At 39.1% G+C, this 25,542-nt stretch overlaps 1 pseudogene; it reads right to left on the bottom strand.

Annotated features, from left to right (window-relative positions):
- Nucleotides 1-7,544: 7,544 nt before the first annotated feature.
- Nucleotides 7,545-21,891, bottom strand: LOC145792000 (ABC transporter D family member 1-like; annotated as a pseudogene).
- Nucleotides 21,892-25,542: the final 3,651 nt, after the last annotated feature.

The following is a 25,542-nucleotide window of genomic DNA, read 5'->3' as shown; positions in this document are numbered from 1 at the left end:
TGTGATGCGTCAGCGTGTTCGGGTGGTTCAGTACAGTATAGCATGTGTGCATATTTTCAGACTCAAGCAAATGCTGGGTACCAGTGGGTATGCAGTGAAATACAGTGAGCACAGTGTATTTGAGTGATTCAGGGTTAGTGCAGTGTGTGTGCATGTGTCAGTCCCAAGCAGATATCAGTTGCACGTATGTTTATAATCAACTACAGTATAGAGGGTATCTGAGCTAAAGCAGTTAAAGAGCATAAATAAGCTACGACAGTTTTGCGCCCTACATTGCAGAAAGTAAAACAGAGAAAAGAGAGTTACCTCAGAAGCGCCGAAGGACAGGTGGGAGGTAGGCTCACGCAGTAATAGCTCGGGTGGCACGTGCCTCTCGAAGCTCCGAAACTGGCGAAGTCCGTCAGGGGGCAGAACATGAATCGCCGGCCGGTAGGTCGCCGGGTCGAACGGGCGCTCGCTCAAAGGTAGGAGCTCGACCCCGGGATCCATCTCGTGATCCGGGGGAGTCCCGCCACGTGGAATGTCATCCACCATGTCAAGAATGATGAGAAAATAGCCGGAGGAAGGAAAACCGGGCTAGAATACGGAAAGTCAACCAAAAAGTCAACCCCCGAGAAGGTCGAAAATGGCCGAAAAGGCCGGGATGTAAAAAGGGTACGGAAATCAAGAGGAAAGCAAGGGGAACAAACCCCAAAAAGGTGGGAACGGCAAAAGAGGCACCGAAACAAAGATTTGTTCGATTGAAAATGTCCGAAACGCGAAGAAAATCGCGAATCCGACGACGAAACGGGCGTAGAACGCGAAGAAACGGAGAAAAGAGGAGAGGAAAACACTCTAGAGAGAGAAGGTGTGGGATTTCGGCGGAAGAGGAAGTGAGAAATAGGGTTTAGAAACCCTATTTTAAAACACCCATGGTGAAATGTCGAATCTGCCCCGACTCAGGAACCTTTTGCCGGTCGGCAACATTTTGTGTCGGCCGGCAGAATATTGTGCCAATGGAATTATTTTGCAGCCGGTGGATAGCCGGTGGCTTCCCCTCCCGGCCGGTGGTGTTCCTACAACCTTGTTTAGGCCATATGAGTAGTTTTTGGTCTTCATAGCTCAAGAAAGTGCAAGAAAGTGTATCTCCGATGCTCAACCGGCCTCCGTTTTGACCTCGGACCGTGTCTTCTGTGCGTAGCACTCCAACTCATACAATGTCGTACCCTTTGGTATCCTTTTTGCCTTTTGCAAGGTCCAAAAGTTACCTCGTGTGCGTTGCACCCGTTCATCGCACTATTTCGGTGCATTACATCGCGCTATCATGCGCCTCACAGTTGCATTGTTATGCACCTACTACATGCGTTGTAACACGCACCCCTTGCATTGTCATGCACATCTCTCATGCATTGTCATTGCATTTTTATTACAAGCATTGTCATGTATTTCAATACATACGTCGCCTCGCGCATCGTCCGCGTTGTCGTGCATTCCCTTACCATGCATTGTCATGCATTCCGAAACACGTGCGTTGTTACGCATTTAAGTCCGTTCGCATCATTTTACACTCCGTGTGGCATGCGTGTTACACTTGGCATCATTTTACATTCCGTGTGGCATGCGTGTCACACTTGCATCATTTTGCATTTCCCTGAGGCATGCGTGTCTCATTTACATTTTACATTCCGTGTGGCATGCGTGTCACACTCATGTCATTTTCCATTCCTATGAGGCATGCGCGTCTCATTTGTTTCATTTTGCATCTTATGAGGCATGCGTGTCTCATTTGTATCATTTTGCATCTTATGAGGCATGCGTGTCTCATTTGTTTCATTTTGCATCTTATGAGGCATGCGTGTCTCATTTGTATCATTTTGCATCTTATGAGGCATGCGTGTCTCATTTGTTTCATTTTGCATCTTATGAGGCATGCATGTCTCATTTGTTTCATTTGGCATCTTATGAGGCATGCGTGTCTCATTTGTTTCATTTTGCATCTTATGAGGCATGCGTGTCTCATTTGTTTCATTTTGCATCCAATGAGACATGCGTGTCTCATTTGTTTCATTTTGCATCTTATGAGGCATGCGTGTCTCATTTATATCATTTTGCATCTTATGAGGCATGCGTGTCTCATTTGTTTCATTTTGCATCTTATGAGGCATGCGTGTCTCATTTGTTTCATTTTTCATCTTATGAGGCATGCGTGTCTCATTTGCATCATTTTGCATCTTATGAGGCATGCGTGTCTCATTTGTTTCATTTTGCATTTTATGAGGCATGCGTGCCTCATTTATTTTATTTTACATCTTATGAGGCATGCGTGTCTCATTTGTATTATTTTTGCATCGGTATGCGTGCCTCATTTGCATCGGCATGCGTGTCTCATTTGCATCGGCATACGTGCCTTATTTGTCATCGGTATGCGTGCCTCATTTGTCATCGGCATGCGTGCCTCATTTGCATCGGCATGCGTGCCTCATTTGCATCGGTATGCGTGCGTCATTTGTATCGGCATGCGTGCCTCATTTGTCATTGGCATGCGTGCCTTATTGTCATCGGTATGCGTGCCTCATTTGCATCGGCATGTGTGCCTCATTGTCATCGGCATGCGTGCCTCATTTTCATCGGCATGTGTGCCTCATTTTCATCGGCAGGCTGCCTCATTCTCATCGACATGCGTGCCTCATTCTCATCGGCACGCGTGCCTCATTCTCATCGGCACGCGTGCCTCATTCTCATCGGCACGTGTGCCTCATTTGCATTAGCATGCGTGCCTCATTTGCATTGTCTCACATTCCTTGCGACCTGCGTTGTCTAGCATCCATTTTGCACTACTATGCATGTTGTTAACAATATTGTACCTGTTAAGTTTGTTTTCTTTGCAGGCACGATATTGTATGTACGGTTCATTTGAGGCTGGTGCAACCAGACGAGCCGCACAGGTATTGTATCCTCCGAGTGAGAAGTATCGAGAATTGCATAATTCTCTTATATCCTTTCTGCATTGTAGTGTAGTTTGGTGTATGCTAGCTTAAAGTTGTCGCATGTATGCTTCATTACAGCTTTCTTTGCATGATCATAAGTTATGCTCAGCTTCGTGCATTGTCTTGCATTTTGCCCCTGCCTTCGGGCGCATATCTTGTTTACCTCGCATGTTTGTCTAAGTCTTCGGCCTTGTCAAAAATGGGTCGTCTCTGGGCTTTGACATTCACTCCCGTCATTGTTATGACTTTCGAGTTCTGTCAAAGAGGGGCAACTGTAGACACCCCATTTTTGACCGTCCTCAAGACTTGGTCGTCACCGTTTGAACACTCGGTAATCATCCATGATTGTGTTCGTTTGGAGTCCCCGGAGGTCTCGGCTACGCGCCTTGCCTCAGGATCTTCGAACTCGACCGTTTAGTGTCTGGTTTTGCACCAAACACTTGCATTTTGCCTTGGAGGGGCAGGGAATGCCTTGTGAGGCATCCCCACACACCACCGGCCATGGACAGAGGCCACCAGCTGGTTTTTGCTTCCACCGGCAATATACATTGCCGGTCGGCACTCCCTTTTGCCAAAATGGCATCTTTGGCCGGCCGACTACTGTGCATCTGCTTTTGCAGATATTTTATCACAGCTGTCTTGCATTTGGCTCCCCTCCATACACGTGTATGGAGGGATCTCCCTCTTTAGAAGCTTGTCTTGTAAGCTTTACAAGACAAGAGGCTCTATAAGAGGAGCCCTTCTCTCCCTTGCTTAGGGTTAGAGACTTTAGACATTTTAGAGATAGAAAACACAGAGGAGAGCTCTGGTTTTACGGTTAGGGTTTGATACATATTCTATCTCTCTCTCTTGAGTGTTCTAGGTGCACTTGTTCTTACTATTGCACACAAACACCTAGTGTTTCACCTTCCTTTGGCTACTGAGGTTCTAAGGGGCTGGTTTTGGTGTTTTGGAGTTGGATTCAAGCCAAGGAGGGCTGTTGGAGCACCATTGTTGAAGGGGTCTTCAAGGGTAAGAAACTAGTCCCTTTATTCCCTATTTTTGCATTGCTTTTCTACCTATCTTAGAGCTGTTTTTGTGTTTAGTGTATAACATAAAAAAGTTCTATTTTTTAGCCCTCTTGATTGTTTATTCAGAGTGTTTTGTGGTTTGGGTTTGTTTGACCCCTCCTAAGCCTTGTAAGGCTCCTTTTAGTGCTATTTTGTGCAAGTTTCGAGACTTTGGTGTTTAGGCCTCTTCACCACTGAAATCCCTCAGTGGTGAAGATGGTGCCTTGAAGTCTCCAAAAGGGGAGGGCCACCCCCTCTCCTTATTGTCCTTAAAAGGGACTCTTTTTGGCCTCTTGAGGGAGCACCATGTTAGAGTGTGTATTGATCATGTCTTGGCTGTTTTCCATGCTCATTATGCCACGATATAACCTTGTTGTGTGTTGGTTTTGGTACACCATGCATGCCTAGCATACCTACCATGTAATGCCTTGTTATTGCCTTAATATGCCTTAGGTTATTAGCCCTTGTTCAAGCATGTTTTAGGCTTAGTCTTGTGAAGCTTTTGTGCATATTTTGCCATGTTTAAAGTCTGTCCTAGGTTGTTTGGGTCGGATTTGGCATGTTTAGTATAGCCCCTTTGCATTCCGGCTTGTTGGCCTTAAGGGTGTGAATGTATAGCATGACATTTTTGCATTGATTTGGTGATTTGGAACCATCCACCATGTTATTTCAATCCCCTTTGCATGCATATATGCTTGCCTTGGATGTCTCTTTAATGTTTTAAAAGCTTGTCTTGCATACCCCATGTTTTGGCATTTGTGCATGCTTTGAATTTGAGCCACTTAGATGCCATCTAAAAGTCCCCTTTGCATGGTCTAGGTCTGCCTTGAATCTATTTTAAGTCCCCTTAGCCTTGTGAGGCTTGGTTGGCTTAGCCATGATTCAAGTCCCTTTGACTTGCTTCAAGTACTTGGGCCATTCATTGCATGCTTGGTCTATTTTGTTTGCTTGGTTTGACACCATCTTAACATGAGTTCCCATGCTTACCTTGCATGTCATATGTCCATAATTGCCTCATTCAAATGTGCTTGAGAGTTGCCTCATTTGTGCCTAAGTGTTGGCCCTTTAACATGTGCATGAGTGTATGTGTTTTGGTCCTTTATTTTGGTTACTTTGGCCACTGTTTTAGGCCTATTTAGAGTTGCCTAAATCATGTATAAGTCCATCTTTTCATCCATTTGCATTGCCTCATGTTTGCTTGTATGCTTGCATAAGTGTCTTGCCATGCCATGTTGCATCTTTAGCTTGCATGCCTAGGTTGCATTGCATCTTGCATGCATGCCTTGTTCTTTTACTTGGTGATAGGAATTGGGCCTTGGTTCGTTTGTTTGGTTTGTATTTCATTTGACATGAAAGTTGCACACTTGATTCTTTGGGCCATCATGCATAGAAATACGTGATTGGTGGTCCGAGAATCGAGACACATGCCCTTTTGAGTCACAAGCATGATAGGGGACATGATTGGTGCATACATTGCTTGAATTATGTTGCCATGCAAGTTCTTTCCTCTGTTGCTGTGAGTTGCAGGTTCTGCAGGCATTCTTTGCCGACCGGCAGTATACATTGCCGACCGACAGTATATCACCAGCTGATGGATTTATTTTGTGCCGGTGACCACAATTCACTGCCGGTGGTAATTCTACTCAGCCAATGGTGATTCCCAGTATCCAGAGAGGCATCCTTGAGACTTTGGCAGTCTTCAGAGAGGTAGAGCAGGGAAAACAGAGGCAGACTATGCATGGCCGTGCACTTCCGAGCAGGACCCGAGCATGCGCTGCATCCGGCTCCCTTCCTGAGGCGGTTTACTGCTTTTCCTAGTTTAAATTAGTTTGTTAACTGATTAGGCAATTTGTAATATTTAATTAGCTTGCGTAGTTAATTAATTTGTATTATTTATTCAGTCCCTCTGGGCGAGGGCAAATCTGTAATAATTGTGTGTGAGTGGTGTGTATGTCTTCCAATCCCCACTTCTTTCTTCCCCTTTATTTACCTGCTTTGATGGTAGACTAGGGCATTTTTAAAATTAGCATATCTTATGCTATGCATGTGTGCATTCATGCATTCGTATTGCATGTACCAGGCTCGGTACATCACGCTAACTGCATTTGTACTTCAATTCCAAATTGAATACGTGCATCAATCGATCGTATTTCACATGCCATGTTTAGGATTAGCCGAGCCTATCTAATTGCATCCTGTATGTGTTGCATTAGTCAATTTGACATGAACTAGGATCACGCATGTTTGCTAACTAGTTTACTGTTTTGGCACGGAGTACGATGTAAGTATTTATGCTTTAGCATCCCGCATGCGTGTGAGTGTTGCCATGACAGTATGCTTACCATGCGGCTAAATGCTTATGTGATAAATTGTTTGAATGCCTGTGGGTGAAGGTTGGATTGTTTGAGTTGGAAAAACTCGTTGAAATCCGTGTTTTAGCCTACTCGCGAGTAGCAAATTCCAAAGCGCTTTTCAAAACAAACGGATATGCAACGCTTGTTTCCAAATTAGGCAATCTAGTCTATACTTGTTTGCTGTGCGCATAACATAGTAATTCTAGGCTAATAACCGGAATAAGAACACATAACGTTTTCAAAATCCGATATCATGGTTAATAGAGGCCGGTCTTCAGACCGAGCGAGAGGGGGTGCTCATAGCTGACCTTCCCCGATCGTACCCACGCTTCCGAGCCGAGGCAACTTTGGCAATGACGGACACGTGGCCTTTGGCATCGAGTCAGGGTTTCCTAAATTTCCCCTTTAAAAAATATTTAGGTAGCGACTCTGTATCTGGCAAAGCAGTCCATGTTTGGCACTTCTTTTTCTAAAAATCTGTTTTTTCTCAAAACGATTTGCCAAATTTGGACTCTTTGGTTCAGATTAAGAACCGTGACAAATTGAGTCTGAACTGTGGCGAGGGCCCCACGCGGGCGCGTCTACAATCACGTACTCAAAGGTTTGCATCTGCAAAAAGAAACAAAAGAGAAAAAAAAATCATCATTTACAACATAATTATTTTCAAGCTTATAGAAAATGTAAAACATTTGATATTATTTTCAAAAAATAAATAAATAAATAAGATTGTAAACTCTAATATCAATATACGAAGATATCATCACGTACTCAAAAGGGTTGCACCTGCAAAAAAAAAAAAAAATCATTTACAATATAATTAATTTCAAGCTTACAAAAAATGTAAAACATTTCAAATTTATTTCAATAAATAAATAAATAAGATTGTAACATATACAAGAAATAATAAATTAAATATTAAACAATTGGCATTGAGATGAAGTCCTGCATTATGTGACAAAAAACTTAAGATCAGTAATGATCTTCAGCTCCAGTTTGTTCATTAATGTTAGATGATCAGAGTGTTCTTAAAAACAATCTATTACATAAGCCAATTCAACAACTGAACCTATTAAAAATAAAAAGTTTTCCATAACAGATCTGAACATGCCCTTACAATTCATTCACATTCTCAAAACTAAAAAAGACTCATGCTGATGCCATGGAATGATGCAATCACTAGTTTTAGTTGAAAAGTAGCAAATAACGAGTTCCCATTAGCAAAACGTCTTTAGTAATATAGGAATTCTCATGGAGTCTTTAGAAGGTTTTTGTACTTCATTTTTGTGGGTATTAAGTGATGTAATTTGGTTGGAAATTAAGGAAACGTTCAATGTATAGTTTACCTCAAAGAAGGTGCAACAAAAGAAGATGCAGCACTCTGAAGAATACTAACACCAATCAACTGAGTGAAGGCCGCCTTATCTTGCTCTAAAACATACTTTACAGTCGTCCCTGAAAAAACCAATGCATTTAAATCACAAAAGCTTCTCAATTTCCAAGAACATCATAAAGTTTAATTAATTTAGGAAAATAAAGAAGAAAAGAATACTATTTAAAGAGACAATGCGATCTGATATCCAAGTTCTCGAAATCACAAGTATAGCAATTGCAAGGAGTTGTGCTCACTGCTCATCAAGCACTGTGGGTACCTAAGAACGACCAGCAAGCAAAGATCAAAACTTTGTGTAAGAATGCAGTTTTCATTTGGCTCAGATATGTCAACATTTCAGAAAAGTAATGGAAACAATGAAATATTTATAAATTCAAATAAAGAGCAGCAAAGTCCCCCCCCCCTTTTGTTTCAGAGTAGTGAAGTATATTAATGAGTGAAGCTATACTGACTAAAATATTTTATTGCATTGTTAGCTTTCAATTTCCCCAACAGGCTACTCCCTTTTTATTATTTGGATAAATGAATATAGCCTTTTAATGTCCTCCATCTTAGATGATAAGACAAACAAAAATTTTCAGAACTGTCATATTTCAACCATTTTACAGCATGCTTAGATGGACACAACTTCGTTTTGAGAAATAATTTGAATTTTGATTTTAATCCTTGTCTCTTTACAGTTCAATACAAAATGGAAATACTTCAGATGTTCCTATGGCAACAAAAAGAAACAAGAACACTTTGAGAAGAACGTAAAGATAAATGTCAAGAGATATATACATATATATATATATATATATATGGAATTGTTTAGTCACACATCAACAAGTTGGAGCTGGGCACTCACCCCTGAAGCTCAAAAAAACAAGATGATGACAAGCCAACCAAAGTGTGCTATAGGAACAACAAAGAAGGCAGAACATTGACTAAAACAACTTAGAAAAGAGATTCTAAGTACAGAATTTGTTTCTTTAATTCTGAGATACACTACTTGCCCTTGGGTATTTTTGAACAAGAAAATGTTTCATATGCTAAAAACTATTTTCATGGAACTCAATATTTTATATGCAACAAGGAATGAAGGAGGGAGGGGGGGAGAGAGAGAGAGAGAGAGAGAGAGAGAGAGAGAGAGAAATCAGCATCTTTCGGATTTTTCTTGTGCCTACCATAGCAAGATGGCACAGATCGAGTACTAGGCAAACAATGCAGTACTTGGTTCATAATTTCCAGAAAACAACAAATTATTCTTATGTTGCTAAGAAATCAAGCTGGAAAAGAATAAAACAAAATTACAGATAGCTGAACCCTGTTTGGTTTTTTCAAGTGCTATGATATGTTTTTAACTCCTCACTAGTTCAGCCTAGCATAAGAAACAAAGGTAACTAAATTAACTTAATTGAAAAAAAAAAGCCTCTACTTAATTGAATAACAAACATCATTAGATTTAATTATATCAGAAAGGGAAAAAATGGAACACTCATATTGATCAGCAATCAGTGGCTTATAATGACCAGTAACTAAAGGATCTTTTACAAGTTCTTAGTCAACCTCGTACCATCCAGCATCATTACCAACATCAGTTATATAAATCATCACCATCCACCACTTTTTATGCATCACTGACCCTACAATTATGCTCGCAGTGCTTTATCAACTAATCTCAGGTTCCCAAGGTAGTCTAATGCCTTCTATCAATGACGTGAGACAACCACAAGATCTCATAAATTTGAAAATCACCAGTAAAATGTAGCATTCCTATGGGGACAACAAAGAGACATCCAGAGACAAACAAGCAACAGCTGTGACATGTATTAAGCCAAGAAAGCATAGTGGAATCAATGCTTTTGAGGTCGCAGCTCTCGCATCACAAATCCAGAACTGACACCAACAAGCATCACCGCAAAACATTCACCTTTTAAGAAGAATGCATATGAACACAAGTACCTTGAACATTTATGGAAGGTGAGGGTGAATGCAAGGTCTGGGGCTAATAAATCATTGCATAAAGTCTAGACGAGAACTTTAAAAAATATTACAGTAGAGAGAGAGAGAGAGAGAAAGAGAGAGAGAGAGATGTGTTCTTCCAGCTAAAGGCACTCACCAGTATTTTAAACATGGCAGCTACTCTCAACGGCAATAACCTTGGAGCAGTTTGGAGTTGTGGAACTAGGGGCAATGGAACATCATGATTCACAGGGGGGATGCTGCTATTAGCTTCAAAACATATGATTGTGACTTTGAATTTGAGATTGAAGAATTTGAAAATTCAAAGTTAGATTCAATAAAATAAAATAAAAAGAAAAGAAAAAAGGAATTCCATAATAAAAGAACGTGTGATTTTTTAGCCCTTTTTTTATGCGCAATACCTTTTTTGCACTGGCAAATGCACGTTGAATTGCCATAGCATCACTCTGATGTTCTGTTTCAAAAGGTTTCATCATATTGACCCCAGCTTCACCAAGAACTGCAGAGTCCTCCCTGAAGATTCCAGAACAGTGTTATAAAAACAAATATTAGCAGTTCATACAGTGAATAAACGTGGACAATTTGAATCACCAACCCAAAAATCTAACCTCTTGTAATAAACCTGCCAGCCTCCTTCACCATCCAAGGACAGAACCACATCATGAAATGCCACTAGTACAGGGGCGATGGGATATGGTGATGCAAGATGGTCCCATTGCTCTGACCTTGGCACAGAAGCGCTCCTCCATGTCAGTTGTCACGGCACTGGTGCATTCATCAAGAATAGCAAATTTGGGCTTATGGTAAAAGAGTCTGGCCATTCCCAATCTTTGTTGTTCTCCCAAAGATAGTTCATCACCCCAATTTATCTCTCTTTCATATGGGTAACGATCCAATAAGTACTCAAGATCAACCCAGTAAAATGACAAAAATTTTCCACTAAAAGTCAATCCAAGTTGAATTTATGATTTCTTTAAGAGTCAAGAGATGGCTGAGTACCATGGCAAGAGAGACAACGTGAAAATGACATGGCTAAATTTCTTACATTTTTCAACAGTTCAACCATTTCACCATGTGTCAGTGGCTCAGCCTCTTGATCTGCAGTATGGGGATAGATTAACTGGTCGCGAAGAGTTCCTACTGCTGTATATGGTCGTTGTGGCACATAGAAAATCTCCTTATTAAGATCAGAACCAAATCCGGGTTTCACAATATGGCCAGACACCGGTGGCCAAAGTCCTCCTAAAACTCAGAAAAGTGAGCTTTTGCCGCTACCATTGAGACCTTCAAACGAGATTGCAAAACAAGTTCCAATAAGATTAAAACCACAGGCAGTATCCATGAAAATAATGTTTTGAAACATTTGTATAAAAACAAAATTTAGAACTCTTCATGAAATTTCTTGTTATTCTTAAGGTATGAAAGAGGCACACGCACAAAGGGATGGCTACTGATATTGCTCCAGCAAATACTTGGCATTACAAAATTATTACAAGGAAGAAGGGAAGGGGTTATCAGAAAAGAAAAACAAAAGGTTGGTTGCAATAAGCAACACAAAATGGAAAATAATGCCAGATTGAATGCGCAAACAATATGTAAAGTAAGAATGAAGTCTTGAAAACATTTTTTTGCTAGCTACCCCAATGAACAGTCAAAAATACGACTTATGTGAGGCACATACTTCAAAAAATTTTAAGTAACTCTGACGGGCACAACATGATAAAAGTACGGGTATAGGTTGATGTGTCCAAAGGCAACTGTAAGTGAAGGAGGAACTAATTTAAATTTAATGATATTTTTTTCCCTTCTTTTAGATTAGTGAATGAATGATTTAAATAAAATTCCATAGCATGACCCCGTTTTGCATTCCTTGACAACGTAATTTCCCAGAGCGTAGTGCTTGGGATGGAGACTCTATGCTGAGTAAAAAAATCCTTATATTATACAGAGAACTTTTTTTTTTTTTTAATACACAGAACTTTTAAAACAAAATAGTGAAAATCACGCTCACTTTTCCTAATGTGCGGATTAAACTAATCCAACCCTTAGATGCATGGTTTAGTCCATGTGCGAAGGACCCTTTGGCACTCAAATATAACGACATAACAAAACATGTGATGAAGTCTCGTTTGGGAATAGACTTTTTTAGTAACTTTTTCGCTTTTTGTCTAAAATGTGATGTAAAAAAAAACTAGTATCACTACAAAAAAAAAATGTTTTTTGCGACGGCAAAAAGCCATCGCAAATACTCCCGCACGCCGTCTTAAAAGCCTTTTGCGACGGTAAGTGGGGGTCGCAACACAGGGGGTTGCAAAAGGCCTTTAGCGACGGGAAGTGCCGTCGCCATTGTTTTAGCGACAGGAAAATTTCTCTTTTGCGACGGCAAATTTCTGTCGCCAATAATGGATAGAAATCTGGGTTTTTTTGCGACGGCACAGTCTTGCCGTCGGTAAAAGAGGTTTTTGCGACGCCAAAAATCCCGTCGCTAAAAAGTGTCGTCGCTTTTGGCTATAGTCGACGGCAAGGTGAGCCGTCGCTAATGACTATTCTCGACGGGAATTATACCGTCGCTAAAGCCTTTTTTTATTAAATTCCGTACCTTTTGCGACAGTATGGGTGCCGTCGCAAAAAGCCTGGTATATATATTTTTTTTGCGACGGGGTATTCTGCCATCTCAAAAAAATTAAAAAAATAACCCCTGTTTACAAATTATTAAAAATATAAAAATCACCTGTATTAAATGAAAAATAACTAAAAAAAATCCAAAAATTACATAATAATATAAATACATACATAAACAAAAGTTGACAAATGATGAAAATTCATAATGTTGTTCCATTCATAACAATACATAAATAAAAATTCATAACAATAAAAATTATGCGACTACATAATGTCACATAATACATACCTAATGTTGTTCACAAATTTAAATAACATAAATCAAAATCAAAACTAAAAGTTTTCGTCTTGATTCTTTCGTGGGTTACAAATACAGAAGTTCGTCATAATCTTTACACGCCCGCACTCCACAAGAAGCAAACTACTACTCAGGAAAGATCTGAAAAAAACAAAATAAAAATAATTAATAACAATATAATGGTGTTAATATTTTAATTACAGAAAAATATAAAAAAATTAACTACTATATAATTAGAAAGATAGTTTAGTAAATAATTTTGACTAGACCGAAATCCGACTCTAACTCCCAAACCAGGAACCCGATTCGAGCCCCATCTTCTCCCACAAGTCTCTCGTGCCTAGGCGGTCGTGTGTGCCAAGTTTCATGCTAAACTGACGCCGTTTGGAAATTTTGGGGCATTAACACCTCGAATTCAAGTTTCTTAAGGAACTAGTTTGCCTAAAGTGAAATCTGGCTCTAACTCCCAAACCGGGAACCCGATTCGAGCCTCACCTTCTCCCACAAGACTCTTGTGCCTAGGCGGACGTGTGTGCCAAGTTTCGTGCTAAACCGACGCCGTTTGGTGATTTTGGGGCGTTAACTCCTCAAATTCAAGTTTCTTAAGGAACTAGTTTGTCTAAAGTGAAATCCGGCTCTAACTCCCAAACCGGGAACCCAATTCGAGCCCCGTCTTCTCCCACAAGTCCCTCGTGCCTAGGCGGATGTGTGTGCCAAGTTTTGTGCTAAACTGACATGGTTTGGTGATTTTGGGCGTTAACTCCTCGAATTCAAGTTTCTTAAGGAACTAGTTTGCCTAAAGTGAAATCCGACTCTAACTCCCAAACTGGGAACCCGATTCGAGCCCCGTCTTCTCCCACAAGTCTCTCGTGCCTAGGCGGTCGTGTGTGCCACGTTTCGTGCTAAACCGACGCCGTTTGGTGATTTTGGGGCGTTAACTCCTCAAATTCAAGTTTGTTAAGGAACTAGTTTGCCTAAAGTGAAATCCGGCTCTAACTCCCAAACCGGGAACCCGAATCGATCCCCGTCTTCTCCCACAAGTCTCTCGTGCCTAGGCGGTCGTGTGTGCCAAGTTTCGTGCTAAACCGATGCCGTTTCGTGATTTTGGGGCGTTAACTCCTCGAATTCAAGTTTTTTGAGGAACTAGTTTGCCTAAAGTGAAATCCGGTTCTAACTCCCAAACCAGGAACCCGATTCGAGCCCCGTCTTCTCCCACAAGTCTCTCATGCCTAGGTGGACTTGTGTACCAAGTTTCGTGCTAAACCGACGCCGTTTGGTGATTTTGGGATGTTAACTCCTCGAATTCAAGTTTCTGAAGGAACTAGTTTGCCTAAAGTGAAATCCGACTCAAACTCCCAAACCGGGAACCCGATTCGAGCCCCGTCTTCTCCCACAAGTCTCTCATGCCTAGGCGGATGTGTGTGCCAAGTTTCGTGCTAAACCGACGCGGTTTGGTGATTTTGGGGCGTTAACTCCTCGAATTCAAGTTTGTTAAGGAACTAGTTTGCCTAAAGTAAAATCCGACTCTAACTCCCAAACTGGGAACCCGATTCGAGCCCCGTCTTCTCCCACAAGTCTCTCGTGCCTAGGCAGTCGTGTGTGCCACGTTTTGTGCTAAACCGACGCCGTTTGGTGATTTTGGGGCGTTAACTCCTCGAATTCAAGTTTCTTAAGGAACTAGTTTGCCTAAAGTGCAATCCGGCTCTAACTCCCAAACCGGGAACTCGATTCGAGCCTCGTCTTCTCCCACAAGTCTCTCGTGCCTAGGCGGATGTGTGTGCCAAGTTTCGTGCTAAACAGACGCCGTTTGGTGATTTTGGGGCGTTAACTCCTCGAATTCAAGTTTCTTAAGGAACTAGTTTGCTTAAAGTGAAATCCGACTCTAACTCCCAAACCGGGAACCCGATTCGAGCCCCGTCTTCTCCCACAAGTCTCTCATGCCTAGGCGGTTGTGTGTGCCAAGTTTCGTGCTAAACCGACGCCGTTTGGTGATTTTGGGGCGTTAACTCCTCGAATTCAAGTTTTTTAAGGAACTAGTTTGCCTAAAGTGAAATCCGGCTCTAACTCCCAAACCGGGAACTCGATTCTAGCCCCGTCTTCTCCCACAAGTCTCTCGTGCCTAGGCGGACGTGTGTGCCAAGTTTCGTGCTAAACCGACGCCGTTTGGTGATTTTGGGGTGTTAACTCCTCGAATTCAAGTTTCTTAAGGAACTAGTTTGCCTAAAGTGAAATCCGACTCTAACTCCCAAAACGGGAACCCGATTCGAGCCCTGTCTTCTCCCACAAGTCTCTCGTGCCTAGGCAGACGTGTGTGCCATGTTTCGTGCTAAACCGACGCGGTTTGGTGATTTTGGGGTGTTAACACCTCGAATTCAAGTTTCTTGAGGAGCTAGTTTGCCTAAAGTGAAATCCGACTCTAACTCCCAAACCGGGAACCCGAATCGAGCCCCGTCTTCTCCCACAAGTCTCTCGTGCCTAGGCGGTCGTGTGTGCCAAGTTTCGTGCTAAACCGACGCCGTTTGGTGATTTTGGGGCGTTAACTCTTCGAATTCAAGTTTTTTAAGGAACTAGTTTGCCTAAAGTGAAATCCAGCTCTAACTCCCAAACCGAGAACCCGATTCGAGCCCCGTCTTCTCCCACAAGTCTCTCGTGCCTAGGCGGTCCTGTGTGCCAAGTTTCATGCTAAATCCGACTTTAACTAGTCCCTTCTTCTCCCACAAGTCTCTTAACTTAGAATGCAATGATACATTTTAGCTTAGAATGCAAAGATACATTTTATACCTGATCTTCTGGTGGTGGTGTTTATGGATTCTCGTCTTCTGCAGATTCCCTAAATGCCCGATGGCCACTCGATGCATCAGGAACCTATGTTAGTCAATGCATAATGTCTTAATCATATTCGAATTTTATACATAATCTTCAGTGAAAATTGAACTATCAAACAATTTAATTTATATGGAACCTGTCTGTTGGGATCCACACTCGCCCCCTGTGACACAAGGGCCATCATCTCAGCTCTCATCTGCTGTAAATGTGTAGAGAACTCTACTCGCAGCTCCTCCCTCAACTCATCCCTTAGCTCTGCACGAACCTGCTGCTTGATCTGATCAATAGTCGATGGCTAGGGTGTTGACTGTGATGGCCCAGCACTATCTTTATACACCGCTCTCCGAGGCACAATTCTCCCGTATGTGCGACAATATCCATGTCCGTCATGACCTATCAACTCATGGAAAATGGCATTCCTAGCCTCCAAAGTCCGACCATCCTCAGGTAGCATAGAGAGTTGACGATTAAACTCATCCTGTATTGAATAAGACATACAAGTATATGCCAAATTAAGATGGTTGACACACGAAAAATAAACTTTAAATACAATCAAAGGTGTTTGGAAACTACCAAGGTCTGGATAACCTCTGGGTCATCTACTCTACGTGTCATAAGCCAAACATTCATCTTATCAGTAGACTCCCCCTTACTGGTCATCTACATTTTTTTAGAAATATGAAAATTAGAATCCAAATAATTTGTAAATATACAATGTTTATTTATATACAAAAATAAAACAATAAAATGTAAACCTCATGCCGTATCTGAGAGAAAGTAGTACGCCCTGTGGTATGAGCTATGCCGTGAGCTCATCGATTTTTAGCATTCCTACTTGCAATTTTCTATAACAGGTTCAACAAATGTAAGTATGTAAATATGATTTGTATGTTTACATAACATAAATATAACTTATTTGTATACCTCAGCATCGGAAGTACGCCAATACTCCACAAGTTGTTCCCACTGGCTTGGCACAATGTGCACAGGAACATCATCCTTCAGATTAGGATCAAAACTTCTAGGCTTGAAATACTTAGCCTTAATCTTGTTCTTGTGATCCTTCCATATGTTGTTGCAGTTTTTCATGCAAATTGGCTTGTACTTCTCTGGACATATATTCAAATTGTCCTATAAAACACAATTTCAAAGTTTAAGGCTAAGTATAACACAAATTTAGAATTCGAATTTGTGGACAAAAATATACTTTTACCTTCACATCCTTCTAGATAGCATCAACAATATCATCAGGCACATTGTTCCAGTCAAGAAAAGTAAGAGGAACAATGTTACCATTCCGCACAATAAGGCCAAGTTGAGTAGTTAACTTGGCCACGTTATCCCCTATTGGGCAGTAATTTGCATCAAATTGTTGATGCAAATTACTTTATGAATAAAACATAATAAAATATTGAGTGAGTGACTTAACCTACTTTATGAATGGTTGAACCGCGCTTGTATTGAATAAGATGTACCGATGAGCTTGTACCCAAGAAGTATTATCAAGATAAAAGCTTGTGTTTTCACCAATAGCATGACCCAAATTATCAGCACCACTATAGTTCCTCACGAGTCGACTAGATTTGGTTTCCACATCATTGAGATGTTGTGCACAAAAATTCATGCATTCTTCCATAAGATATCCTTTAGCAATTGATCCTTCAGGATGAACTCTATTACGCACGTATTGCTTCAAAGTAAGAAGATACCTCTCAATTGGATACATCCAGCGAAACTGAATCGCTCCACCCAATAAGGCTTCATCAGCTAGATGTATAGGCAAGTGCTCCATTATATCAAAAAAACTCAGAGGAAATATTTTCTCTAGATGACAAAGTGTTATAGCGATACGATCTTGAATATATTGCAAATCCGCCGCACGATTAACTTTTGAACACAATTGTCTAAAGAAATTGCTCAATTCAATCAAGGGTTCAATTACATTCTTCGGTAACGATCTTCGAATAGCCAATGGAATAAGTTGTTACATCAGAATATGATTATCGTGGCTCTTAAGACCCCCAATACTTCTAACATGTGAGCGTACACGACGTGATATATTGGATGAATACCCGTCGGGAACTCTTACTTCCTTCAACACTTTCAAGAACAAATCTTTCTCATCCTTGGTCATCGTGAATTGTGCTGGTGGTAAATAGGCTTTATTCGACCCTCTTAGCTACAAATGTAGGGGTTTTCTAATATTCATATCTTGTAAATCACGCCGAGCATTAACACCATCCTTCGATTTTCCTGCAACCCCTAATATTGTCCACAACACATTGTCACAAACATTCTTCTCTATATGCATCACATCGAGGTTGTGTCTTATTAGATTGTGCTCCCAATATGGCAATTCATAAAAGATACTCTTTTTCTTCCAGCTATGGGTGCGATGTCCAACTCTCTCCTTCTCTACATGTCTCCTATGCCTCTCTTTAAGGTCATCCCTCTTGTATTGGGTTAAAATACCCTCAGATTCTAATTGTAGCAACATCTCAGTTCCAGACAACAATTTTGGTTTAAGTCTAACTTCCCGACTACCATCAAATGATACTTTATCGTTCTGGAATTTATGGCCAGTAGGTAAAAATCTGCGATGACCCAAGTATGATTGTTTCCTATTCCTACTATGCTTCAACCAATACGATGTAGTTTCCTTATTACAACAAGGACATGCATATTCGCCTTTAGTGCTCCATCCTGACAAGTTTGCGTATGTAGGAAAATCACTAATTGTCCACAGTAAAGCTGCATGCATTTGAAACATTTGATTTGTTGATGCATCAAATGTTGACACACCCTCATTCCATAGTTCTTTTAACTCCTCAATCAACGGTTGCATATACACATTAATCTTGTCACTAGGTCCTTTCGGGCCGTCAATAAGCACGGATAAAATTAGAAATGGTTGCTTCATGCACATCCATGGCGGCAAGTTGTATGGAATGAGCACAACAGGCCAAGTGCTATGAACTATGTTCATCGTCCTGAATGGGTTAAAACCATCAGATGCTAAGCCAAGCCTTACACTTCGGCAATCATTACTAAAGTCAATATTCCGACGGTCAAAATCTTTCCATGCAAGGGAGTCAGCAGGATGCCTGAAGACACCATCATCAGTTCGTTCCTCTGCATGCCATCTCATTAACTTGGCCGTCTTGGATAACATAAACAACCTCTGCAACCTTGACTTTAAAGGAAAATACCTCATCTGTTTTGCAGCTATTTGTTTGCCACCTGTGTTAGGACCATTTGAACCACCATCACCATTTGATTTCCATCTAGAACTGTTGCATATGACACATTTATCAAGATTGGCGTCCTCGTTTCGAAACAACATGCAACTGTTGGGACATGCATCCCACGTCTCATACGTGAAGCCCAAATCTGTTGTGACCTTTTGAGCTTTATAATATGAGTCCGGGAGTTTCACACCCAACGGGAACGCCTCATTCAATAACTCAAGCAACATGTCAACAGACTTGTCTGTCCACTGATTAAGCACCTTCAAATGTAGAAGTCGAACAATGAATGACAAAGATGTGAACTTCTGACAACCCGGATACAATTCACTTTGTGCATCTTTAAGAAGTTTGAAATACTTTGCAGTCTCTGCATTTGGACCGAGCTGGGGTTCAGATGCATGGGGATCAGGCCCCTGTGGTTCATCACCCTCAACACTTGTACCGGCATGTCGATTTTCCATAGCCCCTTGTATTATTCCAATCATATCATCCCCAATGTCTAAATTAGCTAATGTTTCATTCTCTCGATTACCATACAGAGATATGTAAGATTCCCCATGATTAATCCAATGTTTGTATTTTTTAAAAAAACCATTCAAAATCAGATGCTCCCGTACGCCCTCTCGTACAAAATAGTATCGATTCTCACACTTCCTATACGGACAACTGATCATCGAACCTTCAACCCTATTGGTGTAGGCAAACACAAGGAATTCATCAATCCCATTAATGTATTCACTCGACATCCTATTTGGCAAATCAATCCAACTCTTATCCATCATCTGTACACATCCACAAAAATATCTCACCAAAGTAACTCTAAATATAATACCTACGCAAACCAAGTAAATGATATCATTCCTCTCCGCAAATAAATAAATTGTCATATTAAACGTCAAAAAATACAAAAAAAAAACCTAATAAACAGAATTAATAAGTGAAAATATTTTCAAAGTCTAACCACATCTCCATAACTAAAATTTTAATTAATCGCTTACATTTACAATTTGTTTGGCTTTTCTTATGCGTAGAAATATTTGTAAGATTTTAAATTTTTTTTTAAAAAACTTGATTTTCACCTTTAAAGTGAAAAATGGGCGGAAAAATATTTTATATTCAAATTAACTTAATTTCTATTAACAACAAATCGAACTTTTTTTTCCAATCATACCAAATGCAGAAAATAGCAAAAACATTTCCACTAAAACAAACAGAGTGGAACATAGCATAGCATACAACTATACAAATTAGTTTTTGAATTGATCAATGACTAAAAAGCTTACCCTTTTATATATGTATATCAGATTTGCCATCGAAGTTCTTATCATTTTCTGTTTTCATTTTTTGAAAAATACAAAACTTGTTTAATGAACTGTTTTTAAAATAAATTTCTGTTAACAAACCACTTTCTAAGAAAACCTCCAAAAAATTGCTTTCAAATTTTCAAACACATTTATTTATTCGAGTTTATTTATTTGTCGTTTACTTTTTAGGTTTCTATAAAAAAATTATCTATAGATTTTTATTATTTTTTTTGATAAAAAAAAAAATCTGTAGATAAAAAATTCATCTACAGATTTATTTGCAAATTATATACAGATTTATCTACAAGGAGTTATCTACAGATTTATGTATATATATATAAAAATTATACACATTTATTTGCATATATATATACAGATTTATTAATTCCATACAGATTTATATACAGATTATAACTTCATCCCCAAATTATACACATTTATTTATATATATATATACAGCTTTATAAAAAAAAAATTGCATATATATACAGATTTATTAATCAATAGACATTCATCTATATATATATACAGAGAGAGAGAGAGAGAGAGAGAGAGACAGAGAGCATACGCAGAGAGAGAGAGGGTCGTCGCCGGAGCACCGCTACCTGTCGCCGTCGCCGCCGCACCACCGCTGGCTTGCTCACCGCACCACCGCTACCTGTAGCTCGTTTGAGAAATTTGGGGGATGAAGTTAGGGATTTGGATTTGGATGAAGTTAGGGATTGGAGGAAAGGATCGAGCGGCAAGATGAAAGGGAAGAGCGGGGGAATTTTTATTTTTACTTTTTACGACGGTATGTTTTAGACCGTCGCAAATGGTAGTCAGTAGTTCGTAAAACGGCGCCGTTTCAATAATCGTTTTTTGCGACGGAACTTTGCCGTCGCAAATGGGCCACTGTTTGCGACAGCAAACATATGCCGTCTCAAAAAAAGTTATTTTTTGCGACGAGACAAAAAACCGTCGCTAATACTTCCGCATTTCCGACCCCTCCACGTAGTTTTATTACTGGCGGGACAGTGCTGTCGGTAAAGGCTTTATTTGCGACGGGAGGCGCGCCGTCGCTAATTCTTTCGTGTTTTTTACTATGTTTTCTTGTAGTGTATGTTTGGGATGACTTTTTGGCTTTTTATGAGAAGATGTGCAAAAAGTAAAGAAAAAAAGGAATCTTCGACTTTTTGGTATGGATTGTTGGTTTTTTGATTTTTTTAGTAACATTTTAGCCTTTTGGCTAAAAAAACCACTTGACAAACGAGGCAGGCACAACTCACATTGTTAACGGCTACAACAAAAAGTCCATTATATCCCCATATCAAGTTTGTCTTCAACCCCTAAGGCTTAAACAAGCCTATTTTTCATCTTCAAAATTATGAAGACAAACTTGATGTTTTTCAATGTAATTTCATCTTCAACCCCTAAGGCACAACTCCTATTTTTCACTGACAACTCATGTTTTTCAATGAATCATTTCTTCGGATAGAAGAAGATTATGAAACACCTATCAAAATCTCACTTATAAGATTAACCTGTGGAACGCACTTCTTTTTTTTCTTAAGGAATTCGCCATAATACATCTAATATCATAAAAATAAAAATAAAAATTAATACAAATGTATTTTTTTATTGATGTTCGAAAGGAATTTACTTGTGTTTAGATACTCTCTATACAAATACCACAATTTTGGGCAAGTAGCGCACCACATTCCCACTGTACGATAACAAATCATGTTCCAAGTAACATAGATTCAAACCTGATGGAATCAAACACATTGGAAAACGCAACTTGGATGGCTGGAATTCCTGTGGTTCATCACCTACAACACTTGTACTAGGAACTAAAATACCAGTAACATCGTGTATCATTCCCACCATATCATCCCTAATGTTTTCATTCACTAAGGCTTCGTTATCTCGATTACCATGCACAGAAGTATATTACTCTCCATGATTAATCCAATGTTTGTATTTGTTTAGAAAGCCATTTGCAATCAAGTGCTCTCACACACTATCTCGGACAAGATGATAGCGATTCTCGCATTTCCTACATGGACAACAAATCATCGAACTTGTAGCCCTATTGGTGCATGCAAACACTAGAAATCGATCGATACCATTCATGTATTCTCTCGACATCCTATTTGGAAAATCAATCCAACTCTTGTCCATTTTGTTTACTTCTCCTAAATATATATTCTATATACATGAACATGCATATTAATTAACCATAACAACAATTCTAATATTTTATACATCATAAATGCACACATTCCAATAGGTGAGCAAATATATTATGGACAAAAATGCAAACATTTCAATAGGTGAGCAAATATATCATGGACAAAAATGGAAGTTACAGATGGAAATTTTCATTATGATTAGATTGTATCATTACCAATAAAAATCAGACCACATAACAATTCAATGCATCATTCACCAAAAAATAATCTTAAAAGTCACAAACCTATATGGAAGAAGGTGATTCACATTAACAACATTCCTTATCTCAAGGTGACTAGGTTACTATTGTACAAATATTAAAAAATTCACATTGAAAAGAGATGGTGATTCACATTGGTTGTTGGTTATAACTCACTTTCACAACACCAAAAAAAAAAAAGGGTCCAAAAAACATAGAAAGTTCTCAATATAAAATATATAAATGTGATTCATTCATAATTATAGATATAAATATTTGTTATCTCACATATATGTAATTTTTATTTAAAACTTTATGTATTCTTAACCCAACTCTTTTCACAAATCTTAAACTTCTGATCACACAACCAACCCATTGGCAAAAAAGATTATTTAGCCAACTCCTCAAGGGTCAAACTACCATATTTAATGCTCTCTAACAGTTGTTCCTTAAGTAGTATGGCTTTGAACTTTTTTGTAGCTAGATTTTACAATAAATAAATTTAAAAAAAAAAGAAGAAATGATTTATAGATATTAGAAGGGTTGGGATCTTCTGTCCCAAGTATAATAATAAATTACCACCAAGAAAAAAAAAAGAAAAAAAAAGGAAAGAAAGAAAGAAGGAAGGAAGAGATACAAAAATGTTTAAGACATGACAAGCATAACAGTGGGTAACCAATAACAAATTCAGTCAAGACAATATTGAGGCAATAAAATCATAATATACAACCACATCCAGTCCAATCATAACCATTCATTTTAAACGAAATCAACATTTGAGAGAGAGAGAGAGAGAATTTTCTACTCAAATGCACTTTGGTTACTTCACTTCGATACATTTTCACTTTCAAAAACCAGAGAATACAAATGTACCAAGGAAAACATAAAGAAAACAGTGGAACACAATAATGTGGTTATTCTAACAAAATAATGTGGTTAACATATCTTTTCACTCAAACAAAATATAATGAGACTTACTTCAATAATAATTCAAATGGAATACAATGTGTAAGATTGAAAAAAGAACGAATTATGTATACGTGGTTTTTATAGTTTGTCTCTTATAATTTAGTCCTTATAATTTTAATTATTTCTATTTTTTCATTTAACTTTTTAAATTATGTTAATTTAGTCTAATTGAAAATATATTTTAAGAAATTGGATAGAAGTCAAAAGATCTATTAAAAAATATACGAAAAATTTCAAATTAGACGTTAACCCCTTAATCAATATAAGAATAGTAAATAGACTATTTTGTCTATTAATTTTAGTCTAATTTTTGTAGGGGGCGTTATTAATTATAATAAATTGACACAATACAAAAAAATTCAAACTGTAAAAATGATACAATTGGAGTTAAAATGCCAAATTTAAGCAAGAGACCAACTACAGGAACTATGTTTGCAGATTGCCCTTGAAAAAAAGTAGTGTAAAGTGGGTATGTAGCATTTCCCTTGTAAGTTCTTTTTAGTGCTTGGTATTGATTTTATTGGTTACTTCCTTGAGCTTCCTAGTCTACTATCCTAGTCATGCTTTCATTTTGATGATATATGTATAAAACTGTCTGTCTAATGCAGGAAATCGAATTGCATAACAATAACAAGTACCTCCGAGCAAAGGTTCTCTCTTTCTCTGGCTCACCGTCACTCATATTTAGTTAGTCAGTTAGTTAGTTAGTTACCATTTAAAGTTTTATGTGGATCTTCTTCTATTTAATTATTTTTTTGGGGGGGTGATTGTGTGGTTTGTTTGTTTGTTTGTGAGTAGATAGCTGAGAATGAGAGAGCACGGCAGTAGATAAGTTTGATGCCAGGAGGACCTGAGTATGAGCTGATGCCATCTTAGTCATTTGATGCTTGCAATTACCTTCAAATGAATGGCATTCAACAACAACAACCACAACAACAAAGACATCAGAATCTATGAGCGCACTGCGGACAAAGACATCAAAATCTAAGCCGGTGTTGATTATACTAGGGTGGAGCTGTTGAAGGTTGGGTAAAGCATGGGAGACTCTCAAAACAAAAGAGTAAATGAACATGTTAGGCCTGACACCGTCTCTAAGCATGAGAATCTGAGAATCAAGAATTGCAAGGCCTTGTCGTGGTGGAGCATGACAAAAACCACAAACCACAAAAAAGATATATATATATATATACACACATCCAATTTTTTCACAAATCAAACACACACCAAAACAAAATCAATTTCGCACAAATCAAGCACAAACATAAGATCAATTTTCGCACAAATCAAGCACACACACCAACACAAATTCTTGAACTATTATATTCTTAATCAAAAGAGTTTCAATGAATTGATGAGCAGGGAGAAACAAGACATAGAAGGGCAGAGGAGAGCAGAGGAAAGCAAAGGAAGGCTATACCTGGATGCTGGAGGGAGAACCAGAGAGACGTTGTTGTTGGCGTTATAAGAGAGACGGTGCTGCAAACGCTGTTGTTGCCGCTGCTACAGGCGTTGTTGTTGCCGTTGCAAGAGAGACAGAACGATGACTGGGTGACAAGGAGGGTATGCGTGAGCAACAGCGAGAGGAAAGAAGAGGGTTACCTATACGCTACTGTTGCCGTTGCAAGAGAGATAGAGTGAGGACTGAGTGAGAGGGAGGGAGAGAGCAGTGAGATTAGGGCTTCTTTTTTTTTTTGATCTCAAGAGATAACAGAGAATTTGGGAATATCGGGAAAAAGGGAGAGTGGGAGGGGGTTTTGGCGCGAATTTAGGAATTACTATTTGCGACAATATTAAGGCCCGTCGTAAATGAAAGAGAAAAAAGTAAAATTTTGCGACGGATAACCAAAAGAGCATCGCGAAAAGGAAAAAAAAATTAAAACCAAAAAATTTTTGCCATGTTTAAGTTACCGTCGCATATAACCTTGCTTTTTGCCACAGTCGAACTTTTTCCGTCGCAAAAACTATAAATTCCGTGACGGCACTTAAACCGTCGTAAAAAGCAAGCTTTTGCGACGACACTTAAACTGTCGCAAATTGTTCCGTGTCAAATGCCCCTTTTTCTAGTAGTGATAATGAACTTACTAATTTGATGGATTAAATTAGTTTGGATAATATTTTATATCCTTTATGATTAAAAG

Source organism: Camellia sinensis, chromosome 5 (genome assembly GCF_055761805.1).
Source record: "Camellia sinensis isolate YWXY chromosome 5, ASM5576180v1, whole genome shotgun sequence".
In the NCBI taxonomy this organism is placed as follows: Eukaryota; Viridiplantae; Streptophyta; class Magnoliopsida; order Ericales; family Theaceae; genus Camellia; species Camellia sinensis.
The sequence above is the reverse complement of the archived record's forward strand: the minus strand, read 5'-3'. Positions and strand labels throughout refer to the sequence as shown.